The following is a 12778-nucleotide window of genomic DNA, read 5'->3' on the forward strand; positions in this document are numbered from 1 at the left end:
AACAAATATGCAATTCTGTCCTCCGTCAGGAAATTCTGGCACTGACCGTATCCCAACGGAAACCTTGAAATATCAGGTCCTGAACCACCGTCGTAGAAGATTTCCACAAGTTCACCGACAGCCCCAATTGGAATAAGAGTTGGAGAAGAGACTGAAGATTGACTGCTGCAGTCCGGGGGCAAGGACTCTGCAGAAGCAAATTGTCTAAATAGGGACAAATATGAACTCTCGGCAGACTGAGGAACGCTGCGATGACCGCCATCATCTTCGTAAAGACACGCAGTGCTGAGCAGAGGCAAAACGGCAGCACTCAATATTGAAGTGTTCCATTTGCACAGAAAACCGAAAGTATTTCCGATGTGGGGCCTAAATCAGGATGTGCATGTAAGTATCCTGGAGATCTACCACACTGAGCAAATCGCCCTTCTGGAGATAGGACCTTATCTGGCTGGGCATGATCATCTTGAATTTCACTTGGGGAAGGAAACGGTTGAAGTCAGAGAGATCTAGGATAGTGCACTGACCAAACTGGTTGGGTTTGGGCACTGTAAACAGACTGGAGTAATAGCTCTCCCCTTGCTCCCTCAAGCGAACAGGTTCCACTGCTCTGAGGATCAAGAGTACCTCGGCTTTGACGGAAGGAGACCCAGTCTTTTGAAGAGGAGGGTAAGATGGTAGGGTATGAGGAAGAGGAAGCAGGAAGACCTCTCGGGCGATGTACAGAATCCATTGGTCTTCTGTTATGGTCTTCCACACCTCCAGATGAGAGGATATATGTCCTCCCATCGGAGTCTCGTGTGATCGATGTAAAACAAAATTCGGATGAATTATCGGGGGCGAGAGCTCCCGTTGCAGAGGAGGTGGCGGAGGACAGTGAAAAACCGGTCACTCTGTCGATGCTGCTTGCGTTGAGGCTCACCAGAGGAAACCTCTGCTTGAAGCGCTTGACGCTCCTGGAAACCTCTATAACCTGAAAAGGATGACATTTGGGTCACCGACCTTTGTGCATAGGCCGCTTTAGTTGGAGGCTGCTTTGCTAGAACTGACAAAGATTAAGCCATCAATGTGCTTGCTTTCGTCTTGTTGAGTTCCTTGTCAGTAGAGAAGTGGAAAAGCTCTTTCCCTTTAAAAGGGAGTGGGGAGGTTGAGTACTTTGTCATGAGCCTTCTTTGAGAACTTTGTAGCGTGAAGCCACGCCCAACGGGAAATGTCAATTCCAACCATAAGACTCTGAGCGGACGTGTACTGAGCAAGAACTCTGGCGTCAGATAGACCTTCTTTAAATTCTTCCAGCCTGTCTTGTGAGATACAATCTTGGAATTCCGAAAGCTCACTCCACAGCTTGAGGTTGGCAGCCGCCAGAATGACATCGGTATTTGCTTGACGCAGCTGAAGACCTGCATTGGAAACAACCTTTCTCCTTGATGCCATCCAGAATGTTGTCCTCCTTGGACAAGACCTGTGAGGCTGCAGTGGAGGAGGTTGAAGAAGGCTTAGCCTGGTATGTAGCTGCTGCCACCACTGTTGATGGGGGAAGCGGGCAGGCAGCCAAGGGTATGTCCTCCGATTAGTGGAGCTTGTAGATAGCCTCAATCCTTTCATTTATATGCTGCCCAGAATGAGGTTTTTCTCAGACCTTATGGGCTTCAGCCAGCACATCATTTGGAGAAAAAACCCATGCCTAAGGGTTGAGGCTCCTGAGAGAACTCCCCCTTGTGGAACAGCAGGCTCGGGTATTGGAATTTCCAGCAAGGCCATCATATCCAAAACCCAGTCATGAAACGCTCTGATGGAATGGGGTGGGTCTTCACTATCCTGGTCTGCATTTTCCTCGTCTGTTTTGGCGGGAACAGAAACCCGTTCTGCAACACGTGATATCTCGGACACCTTGGGCATAGTTATTTTTCACCACTGACGTCGCAAGAACCGGTGAAAGCAGAGGCAATGGTTATAGTGTAGGAAGAGGCTCCACTGGAAGCAGAAGAGGCACTACCAGAGCCTGCTGAGGAGGAAGAGTAGGCTGCGGCTTGAGAGGCTTAGGATATATATCTTTGAACAGATCCTTTAAGTAAGCCTTCATCAGGTCTGAACGCATGAGGGCCTGGAATCTGTCAAAGAACGCATCCTTTGAGGAAGGTCTAGGTAGAGGAGTGGGTAGAGGCCGCTCTGGAGGGGCATATCCCCAAGAGTGCATTGAGGCAGGTTGCCAATATTCCCCCCGGCCCCCGGCCAGCAGGATCCACATAAACTAAAGGAGCGGACGTAGAAGGAAGTGAGACCGTGTGTGGCAGCGGAAACATTGCACGCCAGTCAGTTTGCGAGTGAAAAGGGTTTCTATTATCCATGTTCTGTGGAAAAGGTTGCTCTGCCCCAAACGTAGGCCCTCCTGTCCAAGCCGTGGAAAAAGTTAGTTTGGAGGAGCTCATCAAAATGGCTGCCTCTGGCCGCGTGGGTTGGGCCACAATTTTGTCACTGCCTGAAGCGATCTGCGTCACAGGTTTTTGTGAAGCCATTCTCACCACAGGAATTGTAGGAGTTTTGGAGTCAATTTGAGCCCTTTGACAGGAAACTTCGGCAGAGCCGGTACTCGAAGCCATGGAGCATTTTTCAGCCCCTCTAGCCTCAAAAAAAGTCTTACCCCTCTGTGAGGGAGCCTCGGCAGGACCGGTGCTTAAAGACTTAGGGCCCGCCCATGCCCTCCTTTGCCCCTTCAGCAGGACCGGTACGACCACAAGATTCCTTGTGGGAAAGCTTATGGTCACACCCGGTAACCAGAGTCCCCAAATGGGATACCTCGATCCTGCTGGTTTTGATTATAGCCCCTACTTTGGTATCTGGAGTAATCCCGGTATTTTTAGTCACTTTAAAAGAAACCTTGAGACTATGCTCGGTACGTTTAGTCTCAGACTGGGAAACATCAGGATTTCTCCCAGCTGAAGTTGGCTCAGAAGACTTGGGTTTAATTTTTGTTCCTAGAAGGGAACCTCAGAGGAAACTCTGGTATCCAGGTTAGATCCCTTTTGGGATACCTCAGGGAGAACCCTGGTACAAGAGCCACTTGGACCCCTATCGGAACCAGAAGACCTTGGGAAGGAGTACACTGGCCGGGGTCCCCTAAAAAGGAAGCAATTTACCGGATGCTTCCTTTTTTCGTCGATCAACTGCTGTAAATGTGGAGGAGGAAGCTGTTGAAACACCACCTCCCAGGACGGAAAGTGAATCACAGTAGAGATAAGAGTCCCCACCGATGTTCCGGGCCCAAGCACTCAAGACAGAGAGGATGGGGATCCACCATCGGGAAGCGACGTTCACACGAAGAACAGGACACAAATCCCTGATACTCCGGGATAGACAGAGGTGAAGAAGACCATGGAACCAGAGCAGGAAGATGACAGACAAGTGGGAAAAGAAGAAACAAATCCCTACGATGCAAGTGCGCCCGACCATGCAGAGAAAAGGACTGAAGGGCGATGCGTGGGGCGGAGCTCAGGAAGGTGGGTTACAGCCACATGCAGTGGGGTCCCGCGTAAAAATAAAAGAAGGACAAAAAGTAGTTTTTTGATGCTTCAAAGTGCTCCGGTCCCGTCCTGATGGACGGAATGTCCCAAAAGTATGGATGAAAGGGGACGGGACATAGGAGTACAGGTTTCTACTGTTGAAGTTCACATGTGAGACAAGTCCTGAGTGTTCTTCTGTTGACAGTGCCGCCCAATTTCTCTGCTTCCCTGTCTCATGAAATTGCTTGAGTCTCTGGTTGCTCCTCTTAATTCCTTTCTGGAGTCCTCCAATTTCTTCGATCCATTTTAGTCAGGCTTTCGCCCCCGGTCGGTGCACAGAATCTGTATTGGTTTTGTATGACCCGACTCGCCTGGACGATCAGGGTGGGGTGGAGGCCCCGATTCTGCTCGATCTGTCAGCTGTGTTTGACACCATTGACCATCCTACCCAGATTGCCTGTCTTTCCTCAGTGGGCCTCTCGGACCAGGTTCTTGGTTGGTTCTTGTCTTTTTTGGCAGGGCCCTCACAATATGAGTTTCGTTCTCCTTTTTTCTCTCACTCGAGCCCTCTGCGGTGTGGAGTTCCTCAGGCCTCCTTACTTTCTCCTACTTTATTTAATCCATATATTCAACCTCTTTTGGGCATAATGCACGCCTTTGGCTTTCTGTGTTACTCCTATGCTGACGATACGCAAATTATTGTGCGGTTGGACCCAACTCAACCTGAGACTGCGGGTCAGTTGAGGAACTGTCTGAAAGCAGTTGGTGACTGGATGGCCCTCAACTGGCTTAAATTGAACGGGGAGGAAACAGAGGTGCTGGTGGTGGGCACTACATCACCTTTGATGTTCTGGACTCCTGAGTTCTGGCCTGAGAGCCTCGGCCCCTTTTCCCTCCCGTTTCCCTCAGTGAAGGACCTAGGGGTCAAAATATCAGCCTCTCGCTCTATTGCCGAGCAGGTCTCTCTCGTCTGCCAGAAGGTGCACTTTAAGCTCTGGTGTCTTCAGAAAGTAGTTCTGTGTATCCCTGTGAAATTCCATTCACCAGTTGTTTCTTCCCTAGTCATCAGTAATATTGATTACTGTAATGCCCTGTATATTGCTATTCCGCAGCATCTACTCCAGCGTATTTAGCTGCTGCATAATATGGCAGCGAGAGCAGTCCTCCATTCTCCGTTTCGTGCCCACATGACTGTTCTTGCACCAGCTCCATTGGCTCCCTGTTGAGCAGCGCATTAAATTCAAATCACTCAGTCTTGTTCACAAGGCTTTGCATAACATTGGGGCTGAGTTCCTTCAAGCCAAGATCTGCCTTTACATACCTGCCACGTCTCTTTGTTCGCAATCTTTGAAGACTATTCAGCCCCCTAGGTCTAGACTTGCGCGGATGGGCGGTCATGCCTTTTCGGTGGCGGCTGCAAAGGCTTGGAATCTTCTTCCCCTTCGTCTTCGTATTATCGAAGACCATCTCGGCTTCCGTCAGGCTTTGAAAACCTTTCTCTTTTAGTCTCTGTCTTTGGTTGACTTTACCTCGGTAGCTTTAGCGCCATGATGCCTATGGGCGTACGCTGCGCTTTACAAGTGCTGCTAAGATAAAATAAGGCTGGGCAGGAGAAGCACTGCAATTGAATTGCTGAGACTCATTTCAAGTATCTGTGATGCAGATTAGAGCCCACAACATCAAAGTTTGGTCCTCACCTATAGAACTCTAGCCATAAACTCTTCAAAGTCCAGATTAATTATTAATCTCCTGCAAAAGCCTTAAGACTCGCAACCTGTGTCAGCGCCATCCCTGCTATTCACTCTTATTAAACCTCTGCACCAAGATTCAGCTCCGTCTGCTTGGTACGCATGCATCAAAATGGCTCAATGACACACACAAGCCAGTATGCAAGGGGGCAAATACTCCAACCTTGAAATAACTAATCCACAATCCCAGCTGGAGGCAAGGCTGGGTGAAGCAATAGTGGAGACTATAACTTTTTAATCAGTGTCCGGTGCCTCTGAAGAAAAGTGGTCCAGATGTAGGGAAAGCTCCTAAAGCAAAGAAACATTAAGCTCACTGACAGGGTAGCAGTGTGGCCTAGCAAGAAGTTTAGAACACTTATGAATGATAACAGGCCTGAGGAATTTATTGTGCACCAGGGCTATTTGGCTCCTGTACCTACAAATAGAACGGATGGCAGAGCAGTGCTTTGTCAGTACGAATTAGTGTTCCTATGAAAATAACTGTTCTTTCCCTGGCCAACATGCCAGTGGTGGAGTATCCAGGTGAGTGAATCTGTCAATTCAGGCCTTAAATGTAACTGTGTGTGTAGGCTGGTAGGTTCGCACAAGTAATATTTAGGCCCCAATAGTGCCACAATGACAGAGGTGGGGGTTTTAGCTGGGTTAACAAGCCTCTGGTGGCTGTGGCAAAACCAAAAGGAGTCATCTGTTTAGAGGCTATCAAGTCCAGAAACTCTTACAGCATAGGAAGAGAATCCAATAATTGAGTCAAGCATGGAACAAGATTATATGTTGCAATCAAGAGTCACAAGAAGAACATGGGAGCAGGTGTGAAAGGCCTTAAGAACTGAAGGCAGAGCTTTCGAGTGTCAGCTCCCTAAAAAATGGATAACAGGAAGTGCATGTTTTCAAACTCTGAATCTTGGGCACAAGGAGACGGACTTGGAAGAAAACAAGTGCGGGACTGGCCCCTGGTGTATGAAAAAGAACAAGTTACTTACATGTGGTAACCTTCTTTTGACTGGATGTTCCTCCAATGTATTGCTCATCTTTGATACACTCCGAAAGCAGTTTATCTTCGGAGGTGGGTGCTAAGAATTGCTATTTGTTGATGTTGGGTAGAACAGCCTTTGCAAATTAAGCCTCCTCTCCTGACAGAGTCTAGGCAGTAAAACCTACTGAAGGTAGGACGGGACGACCAAGTTTCTGCCCTGCATATGTCCTGCACTGGCAACCCTCTTTCCAGAGACGAAGAAGCAGCTACTCCTCTAGTGGAATGCACCTTCAAGTCATCAGGAGAATCTTTCCCTGCTAGTGAATAGCTTTCTGTAAAGCACATAACTATACATTGTGAAATGGTTTGCTTTGTTACACTTAAACCTAATCTCTGTCCTGCATATCCTACAAAAAGTTAGTCATCTTGTCAAATTATCAAATGTTTGCCTTTCGTGAAATGTAATAATTTAACACCCTTCTAGGGTCTAGTCGATGAAGCCTCGCCTCTTCTTTTGACAGATGAGGTGGTGGGTAAAAAGTCGGAAGACTATCCTTTGCATTAGGTGAAACTCTCATGCCACTTTTCGAAGAAAAGATGAATGGACTCTTAACAATACTTTGTCCTTATAGAAAGACGTAAGCAGTGGTTTTGAAGACAGGGACTGCAGTTCACTCACCCTGTGGGCATAAGTGATAACCAATAAAAAGGCAGTCTTGAGTGTTCGCATCCTTAACGGGCACGAGTGTAATGGCTCGAAAGGAGCCCCCCATGAGGTGCTTTAATACTAGGTACAAGTCCAAGGCACGATAAAAGGAGATGGAGGAAACAGACTTGTTAGGCCCTTCAGAAACCTTATTACAATTGGCCCTTTAAAGCAGGATCCCTGATCAGGAGATCTCTTAAAGATCGAAAGTGCTGCTAAGTAGCCTTTGACTGTAGTCCTGAATGGGTTAAATGGAGCACGAAAGAAAAAAAAACAGTATGAACTTTGCATGTGAAAGGATCAACCTTCTTTTCCCTGCACCAGCTGTGTAATTTGTTCCAAAGACAGCATTATAGGGATTTTATTGCGGTCTTCTAGCCGAAAGCAACACCTCCATCAGGTCTCAATCTTTTTATCTCACCCTCTCAGAAACCAGGCGTGAAGGTTCAGAGTACTGATTTCTGGATGAAGGAGAGTCCCCCCTCTTGCGAGAGCAAATCCTCACTTTGGGGAAGACAAATTGGAGGGCAGATGGCCATCTCTAGAAGTTCAGGATACCACGTTCTGCTGGCCCAATCAGGAGTAATCAGGATCATGGCCATCCCAAACTTAATTAAACCTCCTGATTACATGAGGAATGACAGGGACTGGAGGATACGCATACAGGAGTGGAAACTTCCAGTCCACCATGAATGGGTCCCCTAGAGCTCTTCTTTGGGGAAATTCCCTGGAACAGAACTGTTTGCACTTCCGATTGAAACTGGTCACAAACAGATCCACTTGAGGAGTTCCCCAAAGGGCAAAGATCTCCAGAAGGACTTCCAGAGCCAGGTCCCACTCATGGGAGATTGTGCTCTGCCTGCTCAGAGTGTCCGCTGCTGTGTTTTCTCCTCTGGCTAGATGAACTGCCAGAAGAGATATTCCTTCTTTTAGTGCAGAGAACCAGAGCTGCATTGCCTCGCTGCAAAGGGGCAGTGACCCCACAACCCCTCTCTTTTTGAGGTAGTGCATTGCCACTCTGTTGTGGATCATTATTAGGACATTTATCGAGGGCATGAAGGCCATCAGAGCTAATCCGATTGCCCTCAGCTCCAACACGTTGCTGTTAAGTCTGGACTCCGACTGAGACCAGTGTCCGCTGACTGAAAGATCCTTCATGTGCGTTCCCCATCCTGTGACTGAGGCGTCTGTCACAATTGTCATCTCAGTCCATGGTTGCCAAAAGGGTTCTCCTCATTACATTCTCTCGCTAGGCCAGCCATTGGGGATCCTGGGTGACCTTTGTCAGGACCCAGAGAAAGTCTGTCATTCTGCCAGAGAACTGAGACCACTGGGATATGAAGAACCACCTAGTAGATCTCGTTCTCCAACGGGCTTCTGACACCAGAAAAATGCAGAATGCCATGAGGCCGAGCAACCTTAGTTAGTTAGCCGAAGTACTGGAGATATTGGGCACCAAAATATTTGGACCATCTGTGAAAGACATGGAGCCCTCAACTCGCCTGCTCCAATAAATTGAAGTTTTTGTAAAGGTGTCAAGTGGGACTTCTTGAAGTTCAGGGAGAAGTTCAGCTTGTGGAGGCACTGGCAAGTGCGACCGAGATGATTTGGAGTCTTTTCTGGAGAACAAGCCCTTATCAACCAGTCATAAAAGGGAAGGATAGATGTGAATTCCTGCCCTCCTTAGACTTGCTGCCACCACTGCCATAAGCTTGAAGACACTTGGGCAGAGGTGAGTCTGAATGGCAGAACTCGAAAGTGATAGTGAGAACCACCAATTGCAAACCTCCAGTATTTACTGTGCTTCTGATGTATGGGCACATGAAATTAAGCATCCTGAAGGTCCAATGACACCAACCAATACTGAATTGAAGGGCCTGAAGGATCTGGAAAACGTTACCATCTTGAACTTGTCCTTCCTGAGGAACTTGTTGAAGCATCTCAAGTACAAGATGGGTCGCACTGCTCTGTCCTTCTTGGGGATAAAGAAATATTATAAGTTACTCACCCTAGTGACTAACGTACTCTTAGTCCTTAGTCCCCTTTCCTCCATACTGAATGGGCGATTAAAACTGAATGTAGCCCCAGGGTGGAGAGGAGACGCTCCTTAAGCAAACAGGTTCTTAAGAACTGCCTGTCTGAAAGCCACAACTGAACTAGAGCCGGCTTCCAAACAGTAGTGCTTGCAGAAAGCCAAAGGGGTGGCCCATGTGGCCGCCCTGCTTATGACTTGCCAGGGGACATGCCGCTGGAAAGCAATGGCAGTTGCCTTGGCTCTGACTGCGTGGGCATGGATGTTGGCTGGCGGTGGCTTATGCTGTCCCTCGTAGGCTTCTTTGATGGCCGAGACCATCCACCGGGCTATGGAGGCCTTGGATGCCGGATACCCCTGTCTTGAACATCCAAAGGTGATGAATAGAGCGTCCGACTTGCGGAAGCTCTTTGTCCTGTCCAAGTAGAATTTCAGTGCACCCCTCACGTCAATGCAATGCAGAACTCTCTGCGCCTCGTCTTTGGGCTCAGCAAAAAAAGTGAGCAGCACAATTTCCTCGTTCAGATGGAATGCGGAAGGCACCTTAGGAAGGAATGTTGGGTGCGTCCGCAGGGCTACCTTGTCTTTGTGAAAGTGTATGGCTCTGAGGCGACCAGCGCCTGGAGTTCGCCGATTCTGCAAGCCGAGGTGAGGCCGACTAACAAGGCTGTCTTAATGGTGACCAGCCTGATGTCTGCAGACACCAGTGGTTCGAATGGTTTGTGCGCCAGGGCACACAAGACTATGCTGAGGTCCCACATGCAATGTGGCTTCTTGATGGGTGGATAGAGCCTGGGGAGACCTGTCAAATGTTTCTTGACAATCGGGTCGAGGAGGAAAAGCTCTCCTCTGAGTTTCTGTAAACCCCAATGGCTGCCAGGTAAGTGCGGCAAGTGTCCACACCTGCACGCCTGAATGGGCAAGATGCGCCGAAAAAGAGCACGTCGTCCAGGGAACATGCTAGAGAGTTAATACCCTTAAGAGTCTGCCCAGTGGCAGAACCTAGTCCACTTGCTCTTATACTGGGCCCTGGTGGATTTGCGCCTGGAGAGGCTGAGATGTCCTAGCGTGACCTGTTCAGGAACCACGCTGTGAGGGCTAATTTCTCTGGTGCGGAGTGGATGACTCTCCCCTGCTGTGCCACAAGATGTGCTGGGCTCGTCGGCAGGGCGAATGGGAACCCTGTCAGAGAGGCTGATTAGCTCTGAGAACCATGGCCTGGCTGGCCATCAAGGAGCTATTAGGATGACGCGGAGGAGGCGAGACTCCTTGATCTTGCATATCACCCTGTGAATCAGAGGGTGGGTGGAAAGGTGTATGCTGTCATTCCATCCCACCTGATCTGAAAGGCATAGCCCAAGGAGCCTGGGCCCTGACCCTGCCAGGAGGCGAACAATTGGCACTTCTTGTTGCCCCGGGAAGCAAAGAGGTCCACCTGGGGGTTGCCACATTTGTAAAAGGTCTCCTGCAGCACTAGTTCGTTCAACTGCCACTAGTAGTTGTCCGCTCCCAGTCTGATGGGTATCAGGTAATAGTATCCCTATATGGGATACATTACTCACCGTAATCGTATTTCTGATGCTTGTATCTGCTTAGATTCACATGCTGTGCATAGGCCGACATCTAGTGGAAGCTGCGGAGTATTACAGTTTGTTTTTCGAAACTCGAAAATGGGCGTCGACACAGGCGTGCCAGTAATACTATCCCTAGTGTGACGCCCACTGTACCCAAGATCCCTCACGCGTCTAGGATCCTCAGATTGTATTTTTTCTGACATGAGGAAGCATGAGGAGTAGCGTGAGTACAGATAATCCAAGCAGATAGATAGAAAGGTAAGACTACAAGCAATCATGCGCCTTCTCTCGGAGGGGAGGAAGGGTGGGTCGCATGTGAATCTAAGCAGATACAAGCATCAGAAATACGATTACGGTGAGTAATGTATCCCTTCTGAGGCTTGTGGAATCTGCTTAGATCACATGCTGTGCATAGATTAGCGAGCAGTACCAGAAGAAGGAGGTGGGATGTGAGAAGGGTCATGAGCAAACAGGTGTCTTAGAACCGCTTGTCCCACTTGTGTATCTGTCTTGGAATGAGTGTCAATGCAGTAATGCTGAGTAAAAGTGTGAATAGAGCTCCAAGTAGCTGCTTTGCAAATGGTGTCGAGGGGAACATTTGCAATGAAAGCCAGAGTGGCCCCAATGCCTCTAGTAGAATGGGCCCTTGGCGTAAAAGGCAGAGTCTTTTCAGAAAGAGAGTAACACAGCTGTATACAGTTGATAATCCACTTCGAGATCGCGCCTTTAGAGACGCGATCCCACTCTCTGCCTGTAGCTACGGAGACAAACAGTTGATCTGTTTTCCTTAGCGGTCTGGTTTTATTTACATAGTAGAGGACCGCCCTACGCACATCCAGGGTGTGTAGTTTCACCTCAGCTGAGCTTTGCGGGTTCTGGAAGAAAGCCGGAAGCTCGATGGACTGGTTTACATGGAACTTAGATATAAATTTAGGTGAGAACCTAGGGTGTGTGCGTAAAACCAGTTTGTCTTTGTGGATAGTAAAGAAAGGATCCTGCACTGACAGAGCCTGAATTTCACTGACCCTTCTTATAGAGGTAATGGCTACTAAGAAGGCCGTTTTATAAGTCAGGTGTTTGAGACTACTTTTATGCATGGGTTCGAAAGGGGGGCCCATGAGCTTAGCTAGCACCACATTGAGGTCCCATCCTGGCGGTGGGTTCGAAATAGGAGGGTGAAGTCTCTTTACTCCTTCCATGAAGGCTTTAACTACTGGTACTTTCCACCACGATACTTTGTTATGGGATGTGGTGTAAGCCGAGAGGGCTGCCAGGTGTACTTTCAGAGAGTTAAAAACCAAACCTGCGTCCAGCAGGTGGAGCATGTATGTTACAACGTTGGAAGGAGTGCAATCAACTGGGTTGATTTGTTTATTCTGGCACCAAATAACGAATCTCTTCCACTTGTCAAAGTAACAGTGCCTTGTGTTTGGTTTCCTGGATTCTTTTAGGATGTCCATACACCTTTGTGGTAAATTGAGATGCCCAAACTCTATGACCTCAGGAGCCATGCTGCCAGGTTCATTGAGTTGGGTTCCTGGTGCACTGTTTGACCTTGTTGCTGGGACAGTAGGTTGTACCAGGTTGGGCGTTTGATGGGCTCGCACACCGCCATCCTGCGTAGGTGTGGAAACCATGGTTGTCTCGCCCACATGGGAGCAACTAGGATGAGCGTCATCGATTCCTTGTTCATCTTGTACACCACCTTCCTGATGAGGAGTTGGTGGAAAAGCGTACGCAAACATCCCTGACCAGTTCATCCACAGGGCGTTCCCTTGGGAGTCTGGCTGGGGGAACCTGGATGCAAATCCTGGGCATTGTTTGTTTTCGCTTGTGGCGAATAGGTCTATAGTGGGGAAACCCCACTGAGAGAAGAGATCTTCTACGATATCTCTGTGAAGGACCCATTCGTGTTCTTTTGGGAGGGATTCTCTGCTTAGGGCATCCGCTAGGGAATTGAGCTCCCCTGGAACATGTTGTGATGACAGGAAGATGTTCCGTCTGAGTGCCCATATCCAGATTTTCTGGGCAAGTTTGGACAGATTTGGCGAACGAGTCCCTCCTTGTTTGTTCAGATCGAACATGGCTGTCGTGCTGTCCGTCTGGATCTGCACCGACAAGTTTAGCAGATGGGGCTCGAACGCCCGAAGCGCTCGGAATACTGCCAGAAGCTCTAGCAGGTTGATGTGGTTCTTGTCTACTGAGTGAGACCAGAGACCCTGAGCTGTGTGGTGGAGATGGTGAGCTC

The 12778-nt window shown here is 48.7% G+C and overlaps 1 protein-coding gene across 3 annotated transcripts in view; it reads right to left on the bottom strand.

Annotated features, from left to right (window-relative positions):
- CREBBP (CREB binding protein) overlaps nucleotides 1-12778 on the bottom strand; it is a 2841012-nt gene that overhangs the window by 28273 nt on the left and 2799961 nt on the right. The window lies entirely within an intron of this gene.

Source organism: Ambystoma mexicanum, chromosome 2q (genome assembly GCF_040938575.1).
Source record: "Ambystoma mexicanum isolate Mex_15411 chromosome 2q, UKY_AmexF1_1, whole genome shotgun sequence".
Classification (NCBI taxonomy): Eukaryota; Metazoa; Chordata; class Amphibia; order Caudata; family Ambystomatidae; genus Ambystoma; species Ambystoma mexicanum.